We start from the raw sequence: 24248 nt of genomic DNA on the forward strand, positions 1-24248 counted from the left end.
TTTTTTTGGGACTTGAAGCCGTTTGTTCTGGTGCTTTGAGGGCAACGGAATGAGCCTCCGCAGAGACGAGGTGTTGTAATTAAAAGTGTGAAAGACGGCACGTGATGACGCGCCATGTGCAACCGGGCTTCAATGTGTCTTCCCCGGCAGTGACAATTAACACACTTAATCAGCTGAAAGAGGTGACGTAAAATGTGTGTAAAAGTAGCCCATCTTCTTCTCATGGATCTAAAGGGAAATAAATACTACCTGGCCATCGGGATGTTGGCACAGAAAGAGACAGTTGATCGGGTTTCTCCGGCTCCCCGCCGGCCAGCCCCCAAGCTCAGCCGCTGCATGACTCAGATATGCCGGTTTATTTTCTCTGGCCCATCTTGTCAAGCGAGATCTTCATTGTGCCGCAAGATGCTCACATAAGAGGCATTATGGTTCAATTATGTCCCAAAATCCGCCCCCCCACCTCCTTGGAGACAAGTGCGCTCTTTTTCCGCCGCACAGCGCCTGTGGAGTCGGCGGGGGAACAGATACATTATATATTGCCTCAGAAACCACACAAAAGTTTTCTGGCAGAGGGGCACAGACAAAAGCCAGTGCCGCTCACCCAGTGAGCCCCCTGCGTTTACGGCCTTGGCTCCCCAGGTCCACCTCTCAGATGGTCTCCTGCTTATGTGTCACGGAGGCCGCCGTGCACCCAACGCACCGGGAACGACCAGCAGGGGGGGGGGGGGGGGGAAGGGAGGGACGCAGAGAAGGGAGTCGGGGTGCGTAACCCCTCAATCACTCCGCGTCAACTGCTCAAAGTGGTTGAATGGGGAGAAAAACACCCACAGCTGAATTAACACATTTGCATCACAGACCGACCAGTCGTGGGCAGTCCCCCCCCCCCCGAATGTGCGGCTAATCATTAATCCACAGCGGGTCTCGATAATCCTCCACCAGACCCCCGCGAAAAAGAAAGGGGGCCAGCCGGGGAGGCGGATTGAGTTTCTGCGGTCGAGTCCGGGCCCATTTTCTCCGGCGAGGCGGAGGGGTGGTGGGGGGGGGGGGACCCTCTCCGTGCACGCCAAACCTTTTCCAGCCCGGAGCACATTCCTCCCCCGAACCGCGCGCCCGCTCGACGACTCCCTGGGGGGGAGCGCGTGGCCGCTCGCCAGAGGGGGAGGAGACCCGGGAAAAGGGTTCGTCTCGATCGTCTGCCTCCTGCCGCTGGAGCTTCACTCCTCCACGACTCGTCCGGATGGCAGACACTCGCGACGGTGACAGAAACCAAAGTAAAAGGCTCATTGAGTCACGTAGCTACCGAATAGAATATGCAAGGAACATGTGGCTTTGAATTATACTGTGCGCAATACTGCTAATATCAATAACTGCGAGGGGGGAAAAAAAGACAACATGGCGCATATTAAAGACCCTCTAACACATCAGAAAAAACATTTCAATGCCCTGCTTTTGATACTGTAAATGAGCCTTTAATGAGGCACAATTGCTCACGCAGAGCCGTCGACGACGTAATCATGAAGATTTCCTAAGTGGCTGCACCTCCAACCCTTTTTGTGGAGTTCAAATTGATTCCAAAGCCTTCGCAGCGGGTCCACACGCAGGAGGTGGGAACGGAGATTGAAAACCAAGGGCATGTCTTGGGGATTTTCCCCTTTTTACAACTGACTCCATGGATTTGAGATGAAGCGGAGGCATGACCAGAATAAAACTATTTGGAAACCCTCCAAAAAGCCAGACTATCCTCAACAAAGAATGCACATGCCGGGCCGTCACTGCGCAAATCACACAGGGGAAAGCGTCAGGCCGCCTTTGGAGAGTCAGACACTTGGTGGGGCTGTGAACATCAGAAGCAACTACGCGACGCTCCACGCTGGCACAAGAATAACCTCCGTGTGCCACTTTTTAAACGTGACCCACTGAAGAGAAAGTCAGCCCTTTCCAATACACGCAATAGAAAAGATTTATATTTTTATACGCGACGGCATATGAAAAGAAGATCATCTCTGGGGGGAGAAAGTGCTGGAAGGGCCGCCAACTAAATGTCATCACCCGGCTTCAATATCTGAAAGAGGCACAGTGGTATTTTTAGACCCCCGGGGTCGGTGCGCTCGCCGCTTCCGGCCGGCTCTTCTGTCTAACGTCTCTTCTCCTGGACGTGCTAGCAGAGCATCTCCACTGCACTTATATGCCTAATAATGGAGAAACAAAGTGGAGTCCCAAGCCTGAGGGCGTGCGTTCTCTAAAAAGTTGCACGACTAAGGAAAATGCATAAAAATAATATCACAATTGCAACAGCTTGTTGAACAAAGTATTGTTTTTTGTTTTAGGGAAATGAAGGAAAGGCCACTCTGAATTATGCGCTCATTGTCATCAACTGTTAATTCAGAGGGTGATGGAGAGGAAATGAGAGGAAACAAAACATCCCTATTTTGGGCCTCAGTTACTAATAGCCTGCTAAAGCTCGGGGATATGGATGAGTCCCGAACGCCAGGCAAGATAAAACTTAATCGAGCGTTCACATTTTTTCAGCTCAGACAAGGGAAAAAGTCCAAATAGTTTTTGGTTTATATTCACAAATATTCTATATTTCTGGGGTAAAATGTGATTAATATCGCAGACATGACTGGGCCACTGATTGTCTTCGTATTCCAGCAGTGAATGAAAGATGAGGGAGGCTCCAGGGGACAAGGAGGGGAAGCGGCTGTGAAGTCGCTCACTGTAGCCACCACATAATAAAAGTAAAACGGCCTCACGGAAGCCTCGAAGAGCACATCTTATACACTAGATACATTATTTTTGCATGACAATTGTATTTTGCAATTATAAGCAGAGGAAATATATCATCCTACTTCCTAATTTATTGACCTGAAATAGATCTGTTCTGCCAGGGAGAGAAATGTAACATTAACCAACATGATATTCATTTATAGTACTAGAAACAAATAATTAAGCGGTCCTGTCTAGCGGTGTGATGCCTCCTCTCCACTATTGTAATTGATGAAAGGCAGCAGAATAAAGACGGATGACGTTGTTGCGATGGACAATCGGGATAAAGGTCATTAATGAGTGGTGGTGATGGCTTTCATGTAGTGGACGTCCTACTAATGCAACTCTTTTTAAGCGCGTTACCGTCGAGCAAACCTGTTAATACACAAAAAGACTGAAAAGGATCAAAGTGTTTGGTGCAACACGGAACACTGTGTCCAATTCCTGCAGCATTCCCTAACTGGGAGGGTATTTGCATTGGCCAACAGGGCCTCGGAGTCGGCAGCGAGGCTGTGCGCCGCTCCTCGGTGAGCCGCCCGTGCCGGCTGTCTAGCAACGATCAGCCCTTTTGTGCGGGGACGGGCACCGAAAAGCGCCGACCTAAATGCTTATCCGCCAGAGCCGACCCGGGCCGAACCCGGGCGAACCGACCCTCCGGCTCCTATCCGGGAAACCGCGCTGGGCAGAGCGGGAATCCGCCCGGCCTTGAACGTCACGTCGTAGAGTTGCCAGGGACACGAATGAGTTCTGCTGGAAACATCTGACGTCCAGCAAAAAGGCCTCAGGGCCACTGCTCTGTTTGATGAGTCGGTTTCTATTACTTCCTCACCGAGCAGACATCAAAACTATTTACCGAGGCTCAAATGGCATGTCGAAGGATAAAGAATCCCAAACTAAATTGAAATAAAATATGTTGGGTATATATATATGTATGTTTATGCAAGCTTTGAGGAAAGCCTTTTGATCGCTGTCCAATCGAGGAGCCTTGTGAGCCGATGTCAAAGTGTAAAGTCGTGCGATGTTTATGGGCGATTCCGCGTGTGAGAGGCAATTACAGGAGCAGCCTGTGCTCAGCACAGCGCGGCGATGCGCGCCGATCATCGTGGCCAGTAAATCTGTCGGCATGCGCAGGGCTGCCGGGTCACTCCCGTCGGCCTCCCCCACACGCACAACTCTCTCCTTCCTCTTGTTCCTCGTAGCCGTCACTTCTTCAGCAGACTGCCTCGTTGGGAAAGTGAGGTGGGGCAGTCAGAGGTAAGAGCGTCTTACAACAAGGTATTTTCACACAAGAGTTGGAGGATATTTAAATGGAACCCTGCACATACCGATATGCATGCAGCACGCACCTGCTTTCAAAGATGCTGAATGTTAAGATATCCCAGTAGGGACCTAAAGCGCAGAACCATTCAACCAACAAACTGACGTATAAATCAAACAAAATATAATACTCAGGTTAAATGATTATAATACCAGGAAACAGAACGAAATAATTAAATTGCCAACCTGATTATACAATAACATAGCAGTACCTTAATGTTCTTATTATAGGTTTGCCATTTGTTTGAACTTTTTAAAATGGTCACTAAACAGTCAAACACACATTGAATGAATTTCTCTCTCTCGTTAGGCTTTTTATCCACTTTCACACTTAAGTGGAAAATTTAACCACAGAGGTTTTTTTATTAGATGATCGCCACAAAGAATGAAGCGCAAAGGTCTTTGTTCTCAAGCTGGTTGTGCTTCCGTGTTTCCCCTCGGCCTGACCCGTGTCTAATGCCGCGCCGCTCACCCGGGCCGTGTTCAGAGCGGGGGGGGGGGGGGGGCACTCCACAGCACTCCTCTTCACAACAGGGGGGCCTTTGTCACACTCTGACCTTTTCAGCCATGTGGCAATAAACGTGTTTGATTTGTTCCTCCTCTCGTGTTTAGAGTGCTTCTCCTCCACGCGGAGTAGGAGATCAATGCCGGGGAGGCTACCCTTCCTGGGCTTGTGGCCATGTAGCATGCGAGACCCACCCGGGCTGCCCCCCCCACCCCACTCGGCCTTTTAAGCTTTTCTGATTTAGGCTCGGGAACACGTTCGAGGCGGCTCAACGAATTTTGCCATCCTTCCTACCGAACCTTTCTGCACGGAGGGGCTTTACGAGGCACAGCAGCCCTGAAGGATGAGCCTGAATCATGGCGAGTCAAGGCGGAGGCCCCCCGCTCACTGATGTTTATTGCATGGGGGGCTTAAGTGCAGGAAGAGCCTTTGACAATGCTACGGACAAGAGAGGACATCTTTAATGACCCGACCATCTTATATCTGCAGCATGCATTTGAAACAGCTGCGTGTCGTCCCAGTTCTCCTTTAAGGCCCTTCTGTTTAAATATGAAGAGGCCTGAGTACTGGGGGAGGGGGGGGCCCCTCCGGGAGCCCGTCTCCCAACAGGCGTCGCGATTGACTATTTTCTATTTGCGCAGCGCAAACAATCAAACCAAGGAGAATGTGCGCTTCGCCCCGTTAACAGCACAAGAGAAACGCAGACGGGATCACGGAGAACTGATGACGTCCCTCACATCCGACCCTCGTTAGCGATGTATAAACCTCTAATGGAGGCGTGCTGTTGCTCAGCACAAGGCAGCAGCCACAATAAGAGCACGAAAGCTTACTTGTACAACAAAGAATCATTACATTAATGAACGGCAGCGATCGCGGATGCAGCTCCGAGTGATCTCATTAGATCTCAGCCTGTGTTCTCACACGGCTCTCAGCCCGGAACCTTTTTTTTTCTTCTTCTTCATTTTGCTCTGCCATTTGGGCTCCAGTTCCAGGCCCTAATTGAAGACACATGTAGCAGGGCCCCCCGTCGACAGCCCCGTGAGAGCGTGTGGTGGTGTTGCTGTGGGGGACGATCTGTAATTAAACTTTGCTTGATCGCAGATAGTCGGTGCCAATGTTAGCGGGGCACGTGTACGTGTGAAAGTTAAACTCTGAACAGACAAAGCGTGAGACTGCTATTGACGAGCAACGCTGCGCCGCCCGCCATCGCGTGAGACACCGACTTGTTAACCTATAAACATGTCTAAGTGGAACCCAAATAGCCTCTTACGTCTTCGATGCTTTTGCTTCCACATGGTGTCAATTTATACTTTTGCAAAGGCGCTTATTTACGCCTTTGAAAGTTTATGGTCACCAATTCACACAAAACCGCACCTCCATAAGCAGCCTGTGTGCTCGTTGCAGACTTTGGACTAGTTTTCCATAAAGAAAGTGTAGGAACCCCCTAAAATACCTGAATCAATACGAGTAAACACAGAAGTTGATTCCATGTGTTTGAATGGTTAGCGTAGAGCTTTTTAAGTGCTCGCTATCTGCACAAACACGGCTTCTCTTTAACGTCATGCAAACCCTTTGCCCTCCAATTTTAGCCGTGTGCAAAGCTGCACGACTCGCGCACACGGTACGAGTAGAATATTCAACTGATGACTACGGAGGGGAAAAAAAAAAGATGTCTCCTTGCATCCTCCCGTGTCTTCATGTTGTCCCTCTATTGTCTTGTCAGCCGTGTCACTGCACCACAAAAGACTTCCCCCAAGCTCGTCTCCGAGTCAATAACATTCAGGGGCAATTTTCTCCAGTTCCCTTTGGAGCTAAATTGGATTCTAAACTGAGACACAACATATACTGCAATAGTCAGCGCTATTGGATTTAAAAAAAAAAAAAAAAAAACATTTTGGGCACACACACGAATGCCACATTGTACAGAATTCAGGATATTACGTGTTAATATCGACATCCAGAGAGTCCGAGAGCAGGTATCAATACAACAGGAGCGATCCATAGTCTCCTCTGTGTCCTGAGGGCAGAGCTGGTAGTTAAACAGACAGCTGCTTGTTTTCCTGGTTTCTAACTGGTCTGGACTTAATGATCACGGTCACATGAGTCCACGGGGAGAGTAGCACGATTTCGATATTTCCCTGAGTGGCTGGTGTTGAAAGAGAGAAACAGTCCCAGCTGGCGATAAAATACGTAGCGCACGCTGCCATTTAGAATTTATCCTGCGCCGCAGAGTAGCCAAACATTGTTTCAAATTCCTACTACAAATCTGGAAGTATGGGCAGCTCAATGGGCCTCAGAGGTTCTGAAGCTCGTATTTTTTTGATGAGGGGTTGTAAAAGTTTGGCACGGCCGAGATCTGATGTTACAGAGAGTTAGCGGCGGTAAAATGACGCTCGGTGAAGACGGTTGAAAATGTTACACGGGTCAGATAGATATTATAAAAAAAAAGGACCCACGCCAGCTCTGCAGAGGGAAACTTTTCAACCCAGCAGAACCCCCAAAAACTTGGGACAGAAGTAACTTTTCAAATACCGCACTGACCTGGGGGAGAGAGAGAGGGGGAGGCAAAATAATGCGAGGCCCCTGGTAAGGCTGCTAAGAGGTACCCGTTTCCCTTTGATGTTCCTGCGTACTGTATTCCCGTCTGGCAGCAGAACAACAAAAGGACCATGTGGTGCTGAGAACTTATTACTTGAGCAGACCGGTTGTGCGCGCAGCAGCACCAACAAATCAACGTCACCCGCGTGGTCAACCAGAGCCGAGGGACTCCATGAGATGAAAAAGTCTTTCATGGTCACAAATGCGGAAGGATGGCGATGTCATTATATCATTACCGTCCAACATGCCCCATGTTAATGAAGTGTCAGGGTGGTGCCATCGCCCGTGGACCTCGGCAGAAGTTTCCAAAGTTAACCAAGGCTCCAGTATAATGAAAGAAAGAAGAAAGAAACTTCCCTGACACGTGTGTCAAACATCAAAAAGCTTCACTACGGATAAAACTTAATAAGCCTGGCATATAAGAATATATTGATGCAAAGTGAGACATGTCGGTGGACGTGGAGACAGAGGGACATACACTATATTACGGTTTTCGTGTGGTATCCAGACTTGTATGACGCATGTTTTTTTGGCTCTGTGATTTGGTGAATGATACATATGTCTTCAGGTCAGTGGTCCACGTGGTCGGTGATGGAGGCAACTCAACAGATGGGGACAACCGAGACCGGGGTGTTCTCTTAGTCGATGCCATCAAAACCACACACGAGGCTTTGACTGACCCACGTAAACCAGCGACAATGAACTCCTTAAAGCTAGAATCTTGTTTGATTTTCTCTAACACAAATGGAAAAGGGAAAATAATGCAGGGATCTCCATAAACTGCCCCAATCGTCAGCGAAACCCTCCCAAGCAACCTGAAATAAAAATAACAAAAACATTCTCCGTCTTTACTTAAGCACATTCACGCTGACTCGCATTCATTGCATTTCTGAAATACTTGTTGGTGGCATATTGTAGGTGGTTTGAACAAAGCCGGGAGAGAGGACGCTGAGGCACCGGGCCCCCACGTAGGAGGACAAAGGGCCCCGGCAGAGCCCAGGCTAAGTGAAAGGGCCCTGACAAAAGGCTGAGAAGAAGAGATCTTTATGGGCCGGTTTGGGAGGGAGAGAGGATGCAGGAGCAGGCGCCTTCGCCCACGCACGCCGAGGCCGCGGGTCTTGGTGAGCCGCTGGAGCACGACCATGTGTGGTCCATTATCGCAACCCGGCAAGCAGCGAACGCCACGCCCCCCTCAATGAAAAGACGGACGCACTCTTGCTGATTGCCCCCCCCCCCCCAAAAAAAAAACTGGTAAGAAAGGCTCCAGGAACAAAGGCACGGGTTGGTTGAAAAAAGGTCGCAGGAGCATGCCTGGATGGGTTTACTCGTCTTCAGGGGAGGACAATGGAACTGACAGGTGCTGGGAGGAAGACAGACAAGAGGACAGAGCACAGAGAAAGGGGTGGGGGGGCGGCGGTTTGGAGCGTGGAGGTGGGTGGAGGGGAGGCGCTGGCTTCCTGTGGAGAGCACAACGAGAGCGTTTATGTCCTACATTTTGAGTTGGCTTGTTTATTGAAGAGAGGGAACGTGCCGATGTCGAGTCGGTAAACAGCCGGGGGAGAGAAACAGTCTTTCTTCTGGTGCTCATCTGCTTATAATGATGCCTGATCCCCCCCGACCGACCAGTCATTTAACAAACGTGCCAATATTTCCAGGCCCAGGCACTCAAGCAGAAGTGCTTGTCATAACATTTTGGGAAAAAAAAAAAAAAAGAAGCCGTGACTCCTTCCTCGCTTGTTCATTTGTCTTCATCCGATGCGAACGCCACAGCCCTCGGGAGCAGGAAACAGATGGAGCCGCGTCCTTCATCAGATCAAAAAAAAAAAAGCAAGGAAGGCAGTCGGAAGCCTCCGTCTGCGTCAGCCGCTCTTTGCGCCTTTTCCAGGTCAGCCGGCAAAAAGGCAGGAAACCTTTCCTTAAAGGAATTAAGGTCAGCGGCCCTGCTTCCGCCAACCTCCGGAGAGCATCGGATCAAGAGATCGGGGGCAGGCGGGGGAGGCAGGGGGACGGGACGCGAGGACACACTTGCGTCATTCCCCCGTCCCCTTCCCGCCCCAGTCTTCGGTGACCAGGTCTCTTACACAAGAGGCTTTTGGAGCTGCATTATCCGCTGCTCAGCAGCAGATGAGAGGAAGCTTCAGAGAGACGCGCTCACTCATCGGACACCACAATCCCTGACCTGGATGCCCAGCAGGCCACATCCTCACGACTGTCACTGCGTATCTGTCAGCGCCGAGCACGCACGCCACACCAAGACGCACGCTCCACAGACCCCCTCTGCAGCGCTTCGCGGGCTGAGATGGACGCCGGGGGGGGGAGCGGCCGCCGTGCGGTAGAGGAGCAGCGCTCTTGTTTCCATGCAAACAGGCCACGTTTGACTGCAACACAGGGCGTGCTCTTTGCTCACGGACAGGAGCAGCGAGTCTCACTGTTGTGAAATGCGTAAAAAATGATTTTGGGGGTGGTGGTGTTGTGAATCCAGGCCTCTCCCACGGTAGCTTTGATTAAAAAAAAGTCAGTCTAACCGTGCGTTCACACTGTGAGTAAAAAGCCAAGTATTATTTTACACATACAGGAGTTTCTTCTTAGGGGTTGGGTGTTTTGCTCAGGGACACCCCGGCACGGGACTTGGTGCAGCCGGGGGTTTCGAACTCGAGCCAAACCCTGTCCGCTCCACTCCATGCGCCACGGTCGCCCCTAGAACAGGACCAACAAGTCACCAGAGGGCCGTTTATTACTTAAAAAGAGCTGAGACAGTAAAGAGTAAAGAGAGTAAAAGAGTAAAACCAAAGCCTGGCAGGCTGAGAAAAGTCGGCACGCCTGAACCTTCCAAGCACATCAAAGAGATGTTTCAATGTAATATCAATAATGAATAAGTGCACCTGAACAGCGGAAAATAGACAGGATTATAATTCATTTCTAAAGAAAACGCAAAAGGTTTTTTGTTGTTTTTTATAGTAATGCTGTGTAATTAGAGTCAATATATGAGCCAATATAATACAACTAATACTGATATATCTACAAATAGTAATAATATTGTAAGTGTCTATTTTTGGCGATACTTTAAATCCCGAGAAATTACAGAGAAAATGCCCAAATTTGAGGATGTTTAGGCTGTGGCTGGACTAGCTAGTGGTCTGTTTATATGCCTCCTCCTACTACACCTTACAAAGAATGACACGGCCACACAGACACAGACACACACGGCCTTATATTCCTGTCAGTGTGACAACATAGCATTTCCCCACATCCATCCTGCTGCACCAGCTCCACCCACAAGAGAGCCACCCGTCTAGCTGACATTGGGAACGCTCTCTTACTATTAGTAACATCTGGAAAGGAAACATCCCTGTGACAGTTTAGTGGCTTTCGTCAACCAGTTAAACGCCTCTGTTCTGTTTTGCGTGGCGGATTTTTTTTAAGACTTTGGAGACTCACACACACACACACACACACACACACACACAGAGACAACAGTTGGTTAACAAACAAGAGGCGAGTCAGCAGTCGTTGTGCAGCATCGCCACCCAGGTCCAGCATCTGGCAGTGGAGCGCTGAGCAACGCAGAGACAGCCCACATGTCCTTCCTGCGGTGCAGAATCAAAGCTCTTCCTTCTAAGATAAATATTGTCCAACAACGAATATCCCACAATCTTTCATCGCCAGGCCAAATGTGGAGGGGAAACAATCCTTCCTTCAGTATGTGAAAGCTAAAAAGGCTAATTGCCAACCTTCTAAGGAAGTCCGGGGTGGAACCATAAACGTGATCACTGCCAAAGAGGCTTTTAATACTTATCCGTTTCCACCGGCGTGCAAAACCTCCAACTGCAGATAATCCCCTTTTGGCTTATTTCTCCTCGCACCGTTTGAATCACCCTGCGATACGTCGTTATCGCGCCATCAAGACAGGACCATTTAAAACGCGTGAAACAGAGCCAGCTAAGGTGTAACCCCCCCCCGGAAGACAAGGCGATGACTTCATCCTCGTTCAGTCACTCCGCTCCCACCTCGCCGGCAGATAAGGACACGACGTCCATGTATACACCGGAGGGGGAGGAGGACATCAAAGATGTTTTGAGTTGAGCGGGCCAGAAATACCATTCAGGGGTTGAAAGTTGCTCTCCAAAAGCGTTTGACCAGGTACCGAACTGTCACTTCTGGTATGTGCTACTGAATGGACCTGTCTGGAAAGCTCTTCACCAAAAAGGCGTATTTTCCATCTCGCAACACCTCCAGCTGTATTTCAGGCCCGACCTTCATTCCTATGCGGTGTATTAATAAATCTACAGGCTAGAAAATCATCAAGACTGTTGCTTTTGGATGTTTTTCCTACACACCGGGGAGTCGTTTGTTATCGACTTACGAGCCAAGTGATTCTTTCCAAATAATGAAAACAAAAGGCCGTAAGGTTGGAAATGCAACGCTTTCCTACTTTGCCTCGGATGGTAAAATAAAAAATAAACGATGCAAATGTCACTTACGTATTGTTTTGCTTTCCAACATGACGCTGACGTCGGGGCTCGTGTGGCAAACACTTTGCAAAGGTACATTTGCAGAATGAGATTAGTCCGTTTTACCCATAATCCCTTTGTTGCCCAGAGGAAGGGATTTGCGAAGCCTGGAGGGGCTGGATGGGTTCACTCCATGACCATCTACGGCCGCGTGGAGAGAGAAGCTAGAGCTAGAGCTTCAACCAGACAAGCCGGAGGACAAGCCTCCGGGCCTCGCTCCCCCTCCCCCACCAACACGAGCATGCTCACATGCATATTCCCTCGACGGAGCAGGGGAAAAAAAAAAAAAAAAAAACATAATGGCACAATGACCTACAAACCACAAGCCCAAAGGGATTATTCCCCTGCCTCACATTCTGATTTCATTTAAAGTCAGATGCAAAGCAGGAGGCGGGAGGGGAGGGGCGGGGGGGTGGGGGGGTCTTGCTAAACAATGCTGCTTTGTTTCCAAAATACTGTATATTGGTCTTCCAGTGTGGGGATTACAACACAAGAAGTATGATGCCAAAGAGTTGCAGGCAGGACCAGAAGAAGTAGAAGACATAAGCAGCAGATAAAGTCTTGTTTGTGCTACAGTATTTATCTCTCTTTCTGGCTGCGTAACTGGCAAAAGAATAGATTGTTTAAGTCATACTTAGAATCATAATACAATCAACCTAAATAAACCCAATTAAAACTGTGTAATGAGTGTAATTTGAGATAAGGACCTCGCTGGAAAAGAAGTCCTGGGATTTTGGTTATTAGGATTCATCCACTGGGGAACAGGAACTAAACTAAGATGTGTTGAGACATTTCACTCTGTACCAAAGTGATGAATTTACTTTCATTGCTAGCAGGTGCACGATTATATTACACAGCGAGATGAGAACTTATAGTTATACAGTTATTGTAACTTGTGACAATAAGTCTGTTTGGAGCTTTCTGGTTGCAAGTCAATTCTCATTTAAAGTAAAAGAAATGAAATAAAAATACAATGGATTGGTGCCAATAATGTTCATGTTTAACTTATAAAGCACTGGGGTTTTGGAAAACCCCATTAAGTCAAGTTCTGCTAAACACCATGCGAATGATTTTCACGACGCTTGTAATGCACCCATGTTGTGTACATAACGAAACCAGCAAGCCGACTGGAAACAATTAACACTTTTACAGACATTTTAATTCCAGCCGTTTAAATTGTGCCCCCGTTGAGGGTCGTAAAACAAAGCAGCTTTTTTATTGTACAAGTCAGACAGTATAAGGTCATCGTCCTAAAACCATTCAGTAAACTACGAGCAACTCACAGTTTTTCTCAAATTATTTTGCTCATTTTCACCGCAAACGACGGAGCGCCTCAGACTTGCAATCTCCTCCTGATAGAAGAGAATGGCTCTGTTGGTGTAAAATAAAGCAAGTTACATGCAAACGGCCTAATTCCTCTTTGATGGACCACCAGCTAGACTTGACGCTCATTAGGCTGCATACTTGGAGGCCGCCATGGGGCTTTTCTACCGAACAGTCACACTCATCCTGGAGGAATCCGCCTGTTAAAAACGACTCTCACTGGGAAAACCACTCAGACGAGCACGTAAAAAAAGACACACACACAGACACACAAGCACAAAGCCTCCGCGCCCATAACAAAACACACAACGCTGAGTTTGAGCGTCTAATGAACGCAGATGCAATCGCTATCGGCAATCCGAAAGGATTCAAAAGAGCCATTTCCCAGCGGGTCGGGATCCGGTTTTCCCTTCAGGTGGCTCCTGTGTTGGAAATAGATGATCTCCCCGGGGAGTAAGAACCAACGGCCTGTAGCACCAAACAGACGATGTCATGTAAACATTATGCAAAGGCCTTCTTCTAAAGGGGGTATATGTTTTGGGTGTTTACCGGTTTGTGAGCACGTATCCATCAGAGACATCACTTCAAAAGATGTCTATTCTTACCACCCTTAATCATGCCTTATGCCTTCAAATAAGAGGAATTACAATGTAAGTAAATAATGAAATATTGCACCGCTATACAAGTTTCTTTGTCTTCTCTAATTGTCCCTTATTCCTCAACAGAAAATGTTCACCTCTCCTCAGGTATTTATAGGTGTTAAACAGGCACACGTTGTTTCTTTACATCTTCTGCGCTTCCGTTTCCTATTTATGTGACACGTCTTGGGACCCGGCATCGCTTCCACCAGATCGTTCCTCCCGCAAACTATTTTTGAGTCCCGGGATCAGGTTACACTGCTTCACATGGAACAGGAAGTTTTTCCAGAGGTAATGAGAATCCGTGCCAACCCAGGAAAAGTGCAAGGCGCACTTAGTGGGCCCCAGGGGCAGACAAAACAGCATTAAGTATTAAGGCTGCTTAAATGGAAAGAAATTCACTGTGTCAACCCAATTTCCTCACAAAAGGAGCAAGGGAGCCGTAATCTCAAAAAATAACATGTTAGCAGGAGGTGTGCGTTTGTTTTTTCTACCAGCTCTGTGATGATGACCACAACGATGAATTACGCTGCAGCTAAATAGTAGAAATAGGATAAAACAAGCCTCCACTTAGGTAGTGCAATCGGAGAGAGAAATGTGATCAAAAAAAACGTCCCGCTTGACGATGAAAGGAGCGAGAGGCGATGGCAGCCCGAACGTGCGAGACGCAGCCGCATGCAGATGTGAGCGGTGGGGTTTAATCACACGAAACTGCTCGCCGGTCAAACCCCTGCTAACGGAGTTCAGAGCAGGACGGGCCTTCGCGGGGGGGGGGGGAGATTTACCGCCCGGTTTGACCTAGAAGAAGTCAGCGAGTGGGAGCAGCTATTCATTTCGGATTCCTACCTTGACGGCCATATATAATCTAGAATTATGGTTGGGTTGACCATTTTAGGCTGTACACTGAGCAGCCTAGTCCACCTCTCCTTTAGATTTTGATGATTTACAGCTCAGATACAGAGCAATGCTCTCATCTTAATAATATTAGAAACTTTTATTTGGCTCATACAGCTGATTTTGTGGAGGGATTGCATGATAATTGCCACAAATATTCAAAGCCCCTCAGGGATTAATTGTGAGACTGTGGCGATTTTCACCTTTTCTCTCTTTGCCATTGTAAAACTTTCCCTTCAGCCTCGGCACTTTGTGCCAGTTAGCAAATCTGTTCCACGTTAACAGGCTATTTTGATATATAATAATATAAAAGTAGCATTCTCCTTGTTGGAGTTAATATTAAGTTGAACACAATGCTGATGAATCAGAGTTGCTGGCGTGACTTTCGACTCTTCTAGCTTTCAACATTATCACCAATCAAAATCGACCAATGAATGAATCATTCCAGCAATAAAGGCAAACCTCTTCACAACAATGACGCCGAGCCATCACAGTGTCATATGTTTCAGTACGAATCACATTTCCTGGTTTTGTCCATCAAAGCAAAAGATAATCAACACAGCTATTGTGTTCCAGTGTAATCAAACGACGAGAGCCCACACAGCAGGTACATGTCTGTTGAGGGACGCCGGCCTATCAGTTAATTCCCCCGGTAATTCATCTACTACGGGTCAGTTGTGTCCTATCGTTGCCCAACGGATCCAACGGAGAGCCGCGCTCTCTCTGCCACCCCTGCGGCGCCGGCGCAACAAAGCGCGCTCCTGGAGCTCAGCAGATATAAAAAATTGAAGTCATGCAAACTGGGTTAAAATTGCCACACAGTGCACACATTTAGCACAGCTCAATAGCCAAGGGTTCAGGCCAGACCCTCGTGGCAAAGAAACACACTTTAGCACTTTTGGAGTGTCGACTCGACGCTGTGGCTGTGCAGTGGAGCCAGAAGAAGAAAACGAAAACAAAGTGAATGGAAGAAAGGTGCTCATGATGTCCCGTCGTTCCTTTAGGACACTTGGTGGTTCGGGATGAGGGACAGTGGGAAGAGGACAAAGTGGCCCCTCCCCTGCGCTCTCTATCGTGCTCGTGGACTGCTTTGAGGGGGCCTTTCGGTGAGAGGCCTTCAGCAGCGGCACTTGAGGTGTGCTCACAGGTTTTTTTTTACGAGGTGCAAAGTGAGCTATTATTCCCTCCAACCCTTCGGGCGTCTTTTCCTGAGGGCGAGGAATTCTCTCTAAACCCCGAAGAAAAATACTTGTATGTGGGTTTTTACGACTTGAAAAGTGTACATGCAATTGACCTTTCCCCTCTTTTGGCTGGGGGAAAGCTGGGTTTATACTGCACTGCATTCTATATTTATATGCTGTAAAAGGCAAACAGATGGATGAAGCACTACAGCTGGTTTCAAAGTCGGGTCCACAACCCAGGAAGAAAAAAGAAAACATACCCGCAGTGATGTTTTGACACTACGATTGCATTATTAAAACATACCCGCAGTGATGTTTGACGCTATGATTGCATTATTAATGTTATACCAACAAATTATTTAGGCCTTGCCCCAAGCAAATGTCAGTATTTGGTTGGATTAATGGAAACCATTTTTTCCCCCAACAGAACAGGTATTGTACTCTGCAATCAAGCAAACATCCCAAAAGATGTGAGCTTAGCTTTTTTCAAAAGATCAAAACTGTGGTTATTAATCTTCGGAGCGTCGTCTACATACACACGTAAGTAAGTAAGTGGCTGATTTGATTTTTCCCTTTCTAAAGGGACTATGGTATACCTGCCTTAGTTTGGCATCCCCATTGCTTTTCCTGTCCTTGATATTGCTTCCAATGACAGGCAGTTAAAAACTAGTAGCTCTGGCCCGCTGTGTGAAAATCCGCATGGTCAAACATATGGCCTGTAAAAACAAATGGCTTGTGTCACCAAGCTGTGTTTTTTTTTCTCACAACATTTTGTAACAAAGTGTAGTGTTACAAAATGGTTGGTTTATAGCGAAGACGTGGATGAGAACAAAAGGCATCAGCACCATTTCCACGGCCATGTGCTGTAGTATTGATCTCCCTGTGGGTCGTGGACCCCCCACCCCATCCATCCCTTCCCACGCAGCTATGCCTCAGGACTGTTCTTGTCATCTAAATTCAGGGGGGCTGCAACAAATAAATCACCTGTCTAATGCAGGTTGCCACCAGCCCCTGATTTTAGCGTGAAATTAAATTGTCCTCACGAATCGTCCCCTACAGACCAGAACCATTAACGAAGTGATGCAGCTGACCTGTCCGTGTTGTTGAACCACATGCAGATTATTCTTCTGTTCCATAAAATGGACTTCAAAACCGCACCGCTGCACTGGGTGACGTGTTCCATCATCTTTATTAGCACTGTAATTTACTTTCAATTCTATGCACAAATCGGGATTAATCCCCCACTAATAGCAGTGGATGCAAACGTAGGTAAGACATTTACTTTAATGCTTAGAATGCAACCTGCAGTTTACAAAAATAACAATTCATGATATTGCAGATATTTTGGTTCAGTTTCAGTCTTTACTCAGAGAAAGCTGGGTAAAAAAATAATAATTACCGTGTGCTAAGTCAGGCATACTTGCAGTTCCTCACAATCAGACAGCATTCAGGGGGAAATCAGCAGGTACTTTTGGTTCATTCATAAGCGTTTCATGGTTTTCTGTAAAGGTAGCAGATGTTTCAGCTGTGCAAAATGTATAGAGGTAAACACAGCTGAACACTGAGCTGGTGTTTCATTTAGCTCATAAATCTCCCAATTATCTGACTGGGCCCTGTATACTGCAGAAGCTCGTCCCAAATAAACATCCTTAAATCCTGCTAAAATAAACACAGCTCCAACAGCCATAAACACTTCTGCAGCTGAGCTAATAACCCAAACCGAAGCTGCTGAAAATAATGAAAGTACATGCCGTCAATGCCTAGCATACTTATGCTGTATTCTTTTTTTTTTTTTTTTAATATTTCCTTATTTGGTGGAGTGATGCTGGAGATACGTCAGGATGTTTGTCCATCGCACTGGAGCGAGTTATGAATGATTTATATAAGGCTGAGTGCATGTTGATTTGGCATTGGTGGACTGCCTCATTATCCTGCATCATTTGCACTAAACACCACAAGGCATCAGCTGATATTTCATATTTCATTTTCCTTCCATCCAAGGAATTTGCTAATGAGGACATTATTATTATAAAAAAAAAGAAGTCCAAGAAAATGAGGAAGGCGGCTCAATACATTAATGTGTGATCGGCGAAGTAAAGCTGGTGTCGGCTGCTGGAAAAAAAAGCTTCCAGGGAGATGGACTCAAATGTCTTTCTCACAAACTTGTATCGTAGTGGCATTATTGGATCAAAGAGGTCGGAGCTCTTAGCTGCTTCACATTTTTTCATCATGGCCTTGTCATGCTGCATCATTATGGCACTCGATGTACAGTAATACAATGCAGTTATTTAAGAAGAGAGTGGCTGCCTCTTATTTGCTTACAGTTAAGGGTTTGCCATCAAAGACGCAACAAACGCGCTATATCATCTGCAGACATGTGAGGATGGTTAGAGCTCAGCATCCCGGGTAGACATCAAGTCAACCGCTAATGGTTCATGAATAAGCAAGTGGCCTCTGCTTCAAGGTCTAGAGCTGTCAGAAGGTGTGAAAGTGTTGAGGTGAAAACATTGTTCATGCACTGGGTCTTGTATGCAGCTGCGACGTGTCGATTATTGGACCAATGTTTGAAATAATATCAAGATGTTTGACCAGTTTTGATGCACTTTGATGTGAATAATCTCATTAATTCTCTGATCGAGGTCAAATGCACATCACCTTCAACGTTCTTTTTATCTTTTGATCCCTTTCATGTCGCTCATGAATCAATTTAAAACAAACTATTTTAAAGATGCAGAAGTTTGGAGAACAAAAACATGCTATAAATATCTGTGAAATAGTTTTTAGGTACCTTTGACAAGAACAGTTGTCAATGAACATTATCTGCAGCTACTAACCAAAGCAAAACTGAAAACCCAGGAGGTAAAAGGAGCCACGGATGCAAATGTAAATCGTCCCTAACAATACTGGCACAGCAGAGAAAGGGATCGTTTCATGGATACCTTTTCCCCAAATACAACCCCAACACTTTTTCTATTGAACATTTCCTTTAAATAGTCATTTTGCTTTCTTACAGAAAAGTAAATTAGTCACTTTGTCAGTAGTGGGATACACCAAAATCGCCTGCATAAATCTGAACTGTATTGGATCACAAGCAAGTTTTTCCATCCTCATTTTCCTTTGTGTTAATACTCAACACGGAGAGAATATATATCTACATAAAAATGTATGCTACTATAAAACGGTGGGCATTAGCCACGTAAGTCTTTCATTTTCCTGTATTGAGTCATACTTGATTGAATGAATGGATGTTCTTTGCTACAGCTGCAGGAAGAAATGAATGAAATTCATATTCACGTAATAAAAGGTCCAGCCAGCTGCGTGCTCCCGGGGAAACTATGGTGGATTGTTCATTTACTAGACATAAATAATCTCCAAATGAGCTGCTGGTGTTAGTCACTGGCTACTGAGGAGAATGAGAATATGCGCAGTTTGGGAGGCGGCACAATCCCACAGCGGGCTATCGTGCTCCATCGTCTCCCAACGTAAAGGGGCCGGGTCTCCAGGGGCCGTGCGAGCCGACGCGGCAGGTACCCGGAGGCCCGCCCGATCTGAGTCAGCCGCCACGAGCAAGAGTCGTGAGCCCCATCAGTCAGCTGCAGTGATGGCCACGCTAAATGAGAAGCGGCGGCAGGGAGAGCCAGTCGTTTAATCTAGTGTTCAGTACTGATGATGGGGGGGGGGTTTTCTGCACACAAGTAATGGAAATCTGCCAGCAGAGTAACGTCACCTCACCCCTTCGCACACAGAAATCGACTCGCCTTAAGAGGGTTCTTGGTGGAAAAGTGTCATAATGGTCGTGCATGTCTTTTTAAAAGGTCTTAGCACAGGGCTAAAATACTGGCGCTAAAGGTAAACACTGTTCCGAGGGAAAACGAAGGCTTGAGTGACAGCGTGTTTGAACAGCCGTGAGCCTCCTGTGACTGCAGGTTGGGGTTTTTCACCTGGCAACCTTTGCGGACCCTCACACGTATGAAAACAAAGCTTGTGAGGGAGCGAGGCCATGGAAAGGATCTACCTTGAATTGAATTCTTAGTTAAGGTACCCGCTGATGTTTCTACCACAACAGGCCGGACGCGCTTGGATAAGCCGCTTGGGCGATCCGCTGTGGTTTTGAGCCCTCTTAACATCCCAATCAGGTAGACGTTATCCCAAAAGCAGCTCACGGTCAGGACCAGTCGTGCTCACCGCAGAATGAAAGATCAGCCCCGAGGCCTTGACGGTCACACTTGAGCGATCGAGGATCAGACCTTCCATCTGATTCCGTAATGCTCCATCGGTCATTCTTTTTCGCCAGCTCTGCTTTCTTCTCATTTGTAAACCCTCGAAAATGAACTTTTTTGTGTGTGTCCAGCATCTCCAGCGATATAGAGGAAGACATCACTTGGCGAAATAGCCCCCCAAAAAAAGTCAAAGACGAGGGGAAACCCCGCAGTGAGAGATAGTGAGGGTCAGCGCTCAGCCGAAACAAACCGGTGGAATCAACCTTGTGGAGCATCATGATTCCATCAATCTGTCAGTAGTGTGATTTCATAAATGGTGACAGAAAGAGAAGGAGAGGAAGAGAGACTGCGAGCGGGAGACTTGGCTCCGTCTGTGAAACCCAATACAACACAAGCTGTTCTCCATCTGGAGAGATGTCAGACACGTCCTTCTCACCAAGTCACGACAAGCAACGTCAGCGCACAACCCATTCGATTGGACTTGGTGACACCAAATGAACGTCTCAAAACACAAATAAATCACAAAAGCAGGTAAGGAAGGTACTCAGAGACAATAGTGTGGAGCCTGCACCAAAAGGTAGGAACTCAACATATAACTGCTTTCAATCTTTCATAACCCGCACAGCAGTTTGGTGAAAAGCCCCCTGAGGCTGAGATTACGGCTCTGGATTGGAGTCAACGCTTACCCTCTCTCAGGGTCGCTACTTGATGAAAGGCTTGGCAAGGGTCACATCCAGGTGCGGTAGGTACTACTATTTTTTTTTTTTTTTTTTACGTACTTAAATAAAAACTATGTGAGGACCTGGAGCCAGAATGGTTGCCTGGTTGTAAATAACCTGCGGCGTCCCAGAGGGGGGGCACACTGCTGGATGTTGTGCTTCGCACGCATTTCACAGAGTATTAAAACCACACACTGGGTTCCCAGGGCCCGGCAGTATCAATTAGAGGCAGCTTGTGGTCTGGTCAGAGGTAGGAAGTGTGTGTGTGTGTGTGTGTGTGTGTGTGTGTGTGTGTGTGTGCAGTTTATTGTTGGGATTCACAAGACTTCCGTCTTCCACTTTGAACTGTCAGCAACAGAAAACACACCTCACGAGTCCCTTCCTGTTTCCTTTTGCTCATCTGCAGTGTACAATATTGTTTCCTCTCCAGCGATACGTCAACTCCAGTGACTGGAGACGGAGTGAAGGCCACAGGGGGCACATGTCTTATTGTGTCCCAGGAGCACATGCCTGAGGGGAGCAACAGGTTAGTGACTAAACTGTCCGGACCGCAGGCCCTTCTGTGCTGCATTTGACTCGCTAACCACACTTAACACCAGATCCTGTAAATCATACTTGAAAACCGCTTTAACCACAATAATAAACACACATCACAGACTTTACAACACTTTTAACGATCAAACCCGAAACTGAGAATAAAGGGGAAAAGTCCTACCAAATGGTATTGTCATTAATTCAAATGCTTGCACAGCATCTTGCATTCGGTGATGGATCGTTGAGAATTGCAGCACTTAAATTGTACTTATAATGGCACTCATCTATAGCAAATTGTAAATTGGCTTACTTGATGAAGTTGCACTTTCTCGTTTCTTGCTCTTCTGAGTTTGTATCCCTGTGGTTGAATGCACTCATTGTAAGTCGCTTTAGATTAAAGCGTCAGCTAATTGACATGTAATGTAATGATGGCCACTGTATTCAGAGCCATAAGTCTGTACAAGTTTCTTCTACTGGGATCAACATAGTGTTTGCCACTATTTAGCTCACTGTCAATACATTTTAAGATGCAAAAGAAATGTGGTTGATGGATTTGGCACAACAACAAAGTGTAGGGAATTAAAATTAAAAACCTTAAAATGACTACGTTGTTAAGTAGGAAAAGAGGAAGCAACAAATGGTTTCGGTGAAGGGGGACGTTTCTGTCGCTCTTCTTGGGAAGACCGTCTAAAAAGTCCTCATTAGAGGCGAGAGCTTCCTTAAGTCCAGTACTGTCAACAGCTAAATGAAAGAGAAACATCCCCGAATCTCAAGGGGCAGTGGTGCACGATGGCACTTATGAACAAGTAAGTCAGGTTTTTGACAAACGTTTCACAGTGAGGGCAAGAAGTTGCTTTGGGTTATGTAAAATACGTTTAAGCATATTCTTGATTTTAGTTTGTTATTACTAAAATGTGGCTTTTAATTGGCCATAATATAAATACTGCAATCCTAAATTAAATATTCTCATTCTGGAAACCTAAAGCGGATATCTGCTTTCCAGCTTGGCAGCCAGCTCTAAAAACATGTCGGGCCGCATTTCTCCAAATGCATCTTTGAACCCGTGCCACTCAAACAAGTTGAGCGGATACACATTCATAAGACAAAGGAGCTTCTGTTAGCGCAGCAACTGGAAATCTTTTGCGCTCTGTTCTCCGTCTCACCGCTTAAAAACCCCAACCAGAGCGCGTACGACCGTAATAAGTTCACCCGATTGGGTCGGACAGGTTCGGGTCGGCAAATCGTTTTCTGCTCAGTCCAAAAGGGGAACACTGAGGTCTTGCTTCTTTGTCCTTGAAAAAGGCAACAGAGCAACACAACCAGAGCTTAATTCCCCTCTATGTAGGGACAAATGGCCTCCTTCATTGGGTGCAGGGAGAACAGAGGGACCACACAGCCCCCCCCCCTTCTTCTCACAATGGACAAAGGCATCGGCCTCGAACTGGCCAACTTGTGTCATAACCCGTTCGAAAAAGGGCCAGTTCTCCTTGTCGGGGAATAAGGCCACCGAGATGGAGCGGGCCGGGGAAGAGGGGTAGCCTTCGCCTCTCGATAGCATCCCCGTTGGATACGGGAGACAGACAGGGGAGTTTTTGTTTCTAGCAGCTCGGGCTTCTCTGCTTACACGTCGTGCCCCCTCTCATCCACAGTCCTGCTAATCCCATTAATATGAAGAGGGCCAAGAGCCTGTGAGTGGCCACGGCTTAAGAGCCATCAGCCGGCATTAGCCCCCGAAATCCAAACCCTTGTCTAGACCCATTAAGATTTTAGCCTGGCAGAGTCAAATCATTTGAGACCCACATCTAATGATGGGAGCATAACCTACAGGCAGCGTCTACCCGACACCGCAGGTCAAAACTTTGTTGTCCACACGCCAGATGCATCGTGCTATTTGATTAGAAACCCCACTGATCTCATTCGGTTGGTCCAACGGCACCTTTGACCCATCATTTTTTGACTCTGTGTGTTCCGGTGTGAAGCCTTTCTCACGTCATTGAGTAGCTGCGCTGAACGGACCGTGTGAGTTTGTTGGTTTGTTTTTCTGAAGATTTGGTATTAAACATCCTTGCCACTTTAAGGCGATTATTATCACGTCTGCCCGTCTGTCTGTCTCTGTGCAGCATCCTGTTGGTGTGTGTGCCGCTATAACAGCATGATGCATTCAAAGAGATAATCTGACGGTCTTTAACAACAAGCAGGACTACGGTCAACGTCTTGTGCAGTGGCGCCAAGATGATCTCCAATGCTTCAATCCCCCCCACCGAGGACCAAACCAGACATCAACATATGGTTATAGTTCTCATCCCACCGTATACCAGTTTGGTGATTAAAAAGCATTAAACCGCAATGCAGCTTTGAAGCAGCGTGCCATTGGCCAGCCTGGAACCCGAGGCCAATGGCGAGCAACTCATAATCCCGCAATGAGAAAAGTGACCTATGCAGTTAGAGTATCACAAATGACAACCAAAGCTGACAATCACCTTGGTGACGCAGCACGTATTCAGTTGCATGCACTTTAGAGAGCAGCTCGCTTCAGCTCCCCATCGGACCATCACAGGTATTTAAGTCTCAGCTATGTATCACGTTTCTCCAAAGTCTAGAAATCATCTGGACCTGGAGGTTATGGGTGTTTTCTTTTGTTAAGTCTCGTTCAGGATTACTGTGACAAAGTGAGAAACTTGAACGGCGGCTTAGGGGTCCCGCACTTAAAAACCCGCTTCTGTTCACACACACTAGTCAAAATTTTAAGCCCGTTGTTTAAGACATGTCCTTCCGCTGCACAGAAGAGTATATAAGCCATATTAGTCATTCTCAAATACTGGGTCAGGACACACTGGTGGGTCACCAAAATAATTAGTAGATTTGGCAGAAGCATTGAGTCACATGATAACTGATAACAGCAGCCTACATATCATATGAATTGCTTGTAAAGTTATTAGAAACCTATGTAAAAAATACTAATCACATCTTCATAATTGAGACCAAATTAGTTCGGTTGGTATCTGGCCTGGTTAGATTACCTGATAAAGGAACTTGAGGAAA

At 46.9% G+C, this 24248-nt stretch overlaps 1 protein-coding gene across 3 annotated transcripts in view; it reads right to left on the minus strand.

Annotated features, from left to right (window-relative positions):
- Positions 1 to 24248, minus strand: part of LOC120809385 (protein O-mannosyl-transferase TMTC2) — a 72720-nt gene that overhangs the window by 42703 nt on the left and 5769 nt on the right. The window contains exon 1 of one of the 3 annotated variants that reach the window (XM_078082016.1): positions 11668 to 11926. The exons of the other annotated variants lie outside the window; for them this stretch is intronic. The gene's annotated coding sequence lies outside the window, so the exon portion shown is untranslated. Of the gene's footprint in view, positions 1 to 11667; positions 11927 to 24248 lie in introns of those variants that run through there. 3 annotated transcript variants of the gene reach the window in all.

This window comes from Gasterosteus aculeatus, chromosome X (assembly GCF_964276395.1).
Source record: "Gasterosteus aculeatus chromosome X, fGasAcu3.hap1.1, whole genome shotgun sequence".
NCBI lineage: Eukaryota > Metazoa > Chordata > Actinopteri > Perciformes > Gasterosteidae > Gasterosteus > Gasterosteus aculeatus.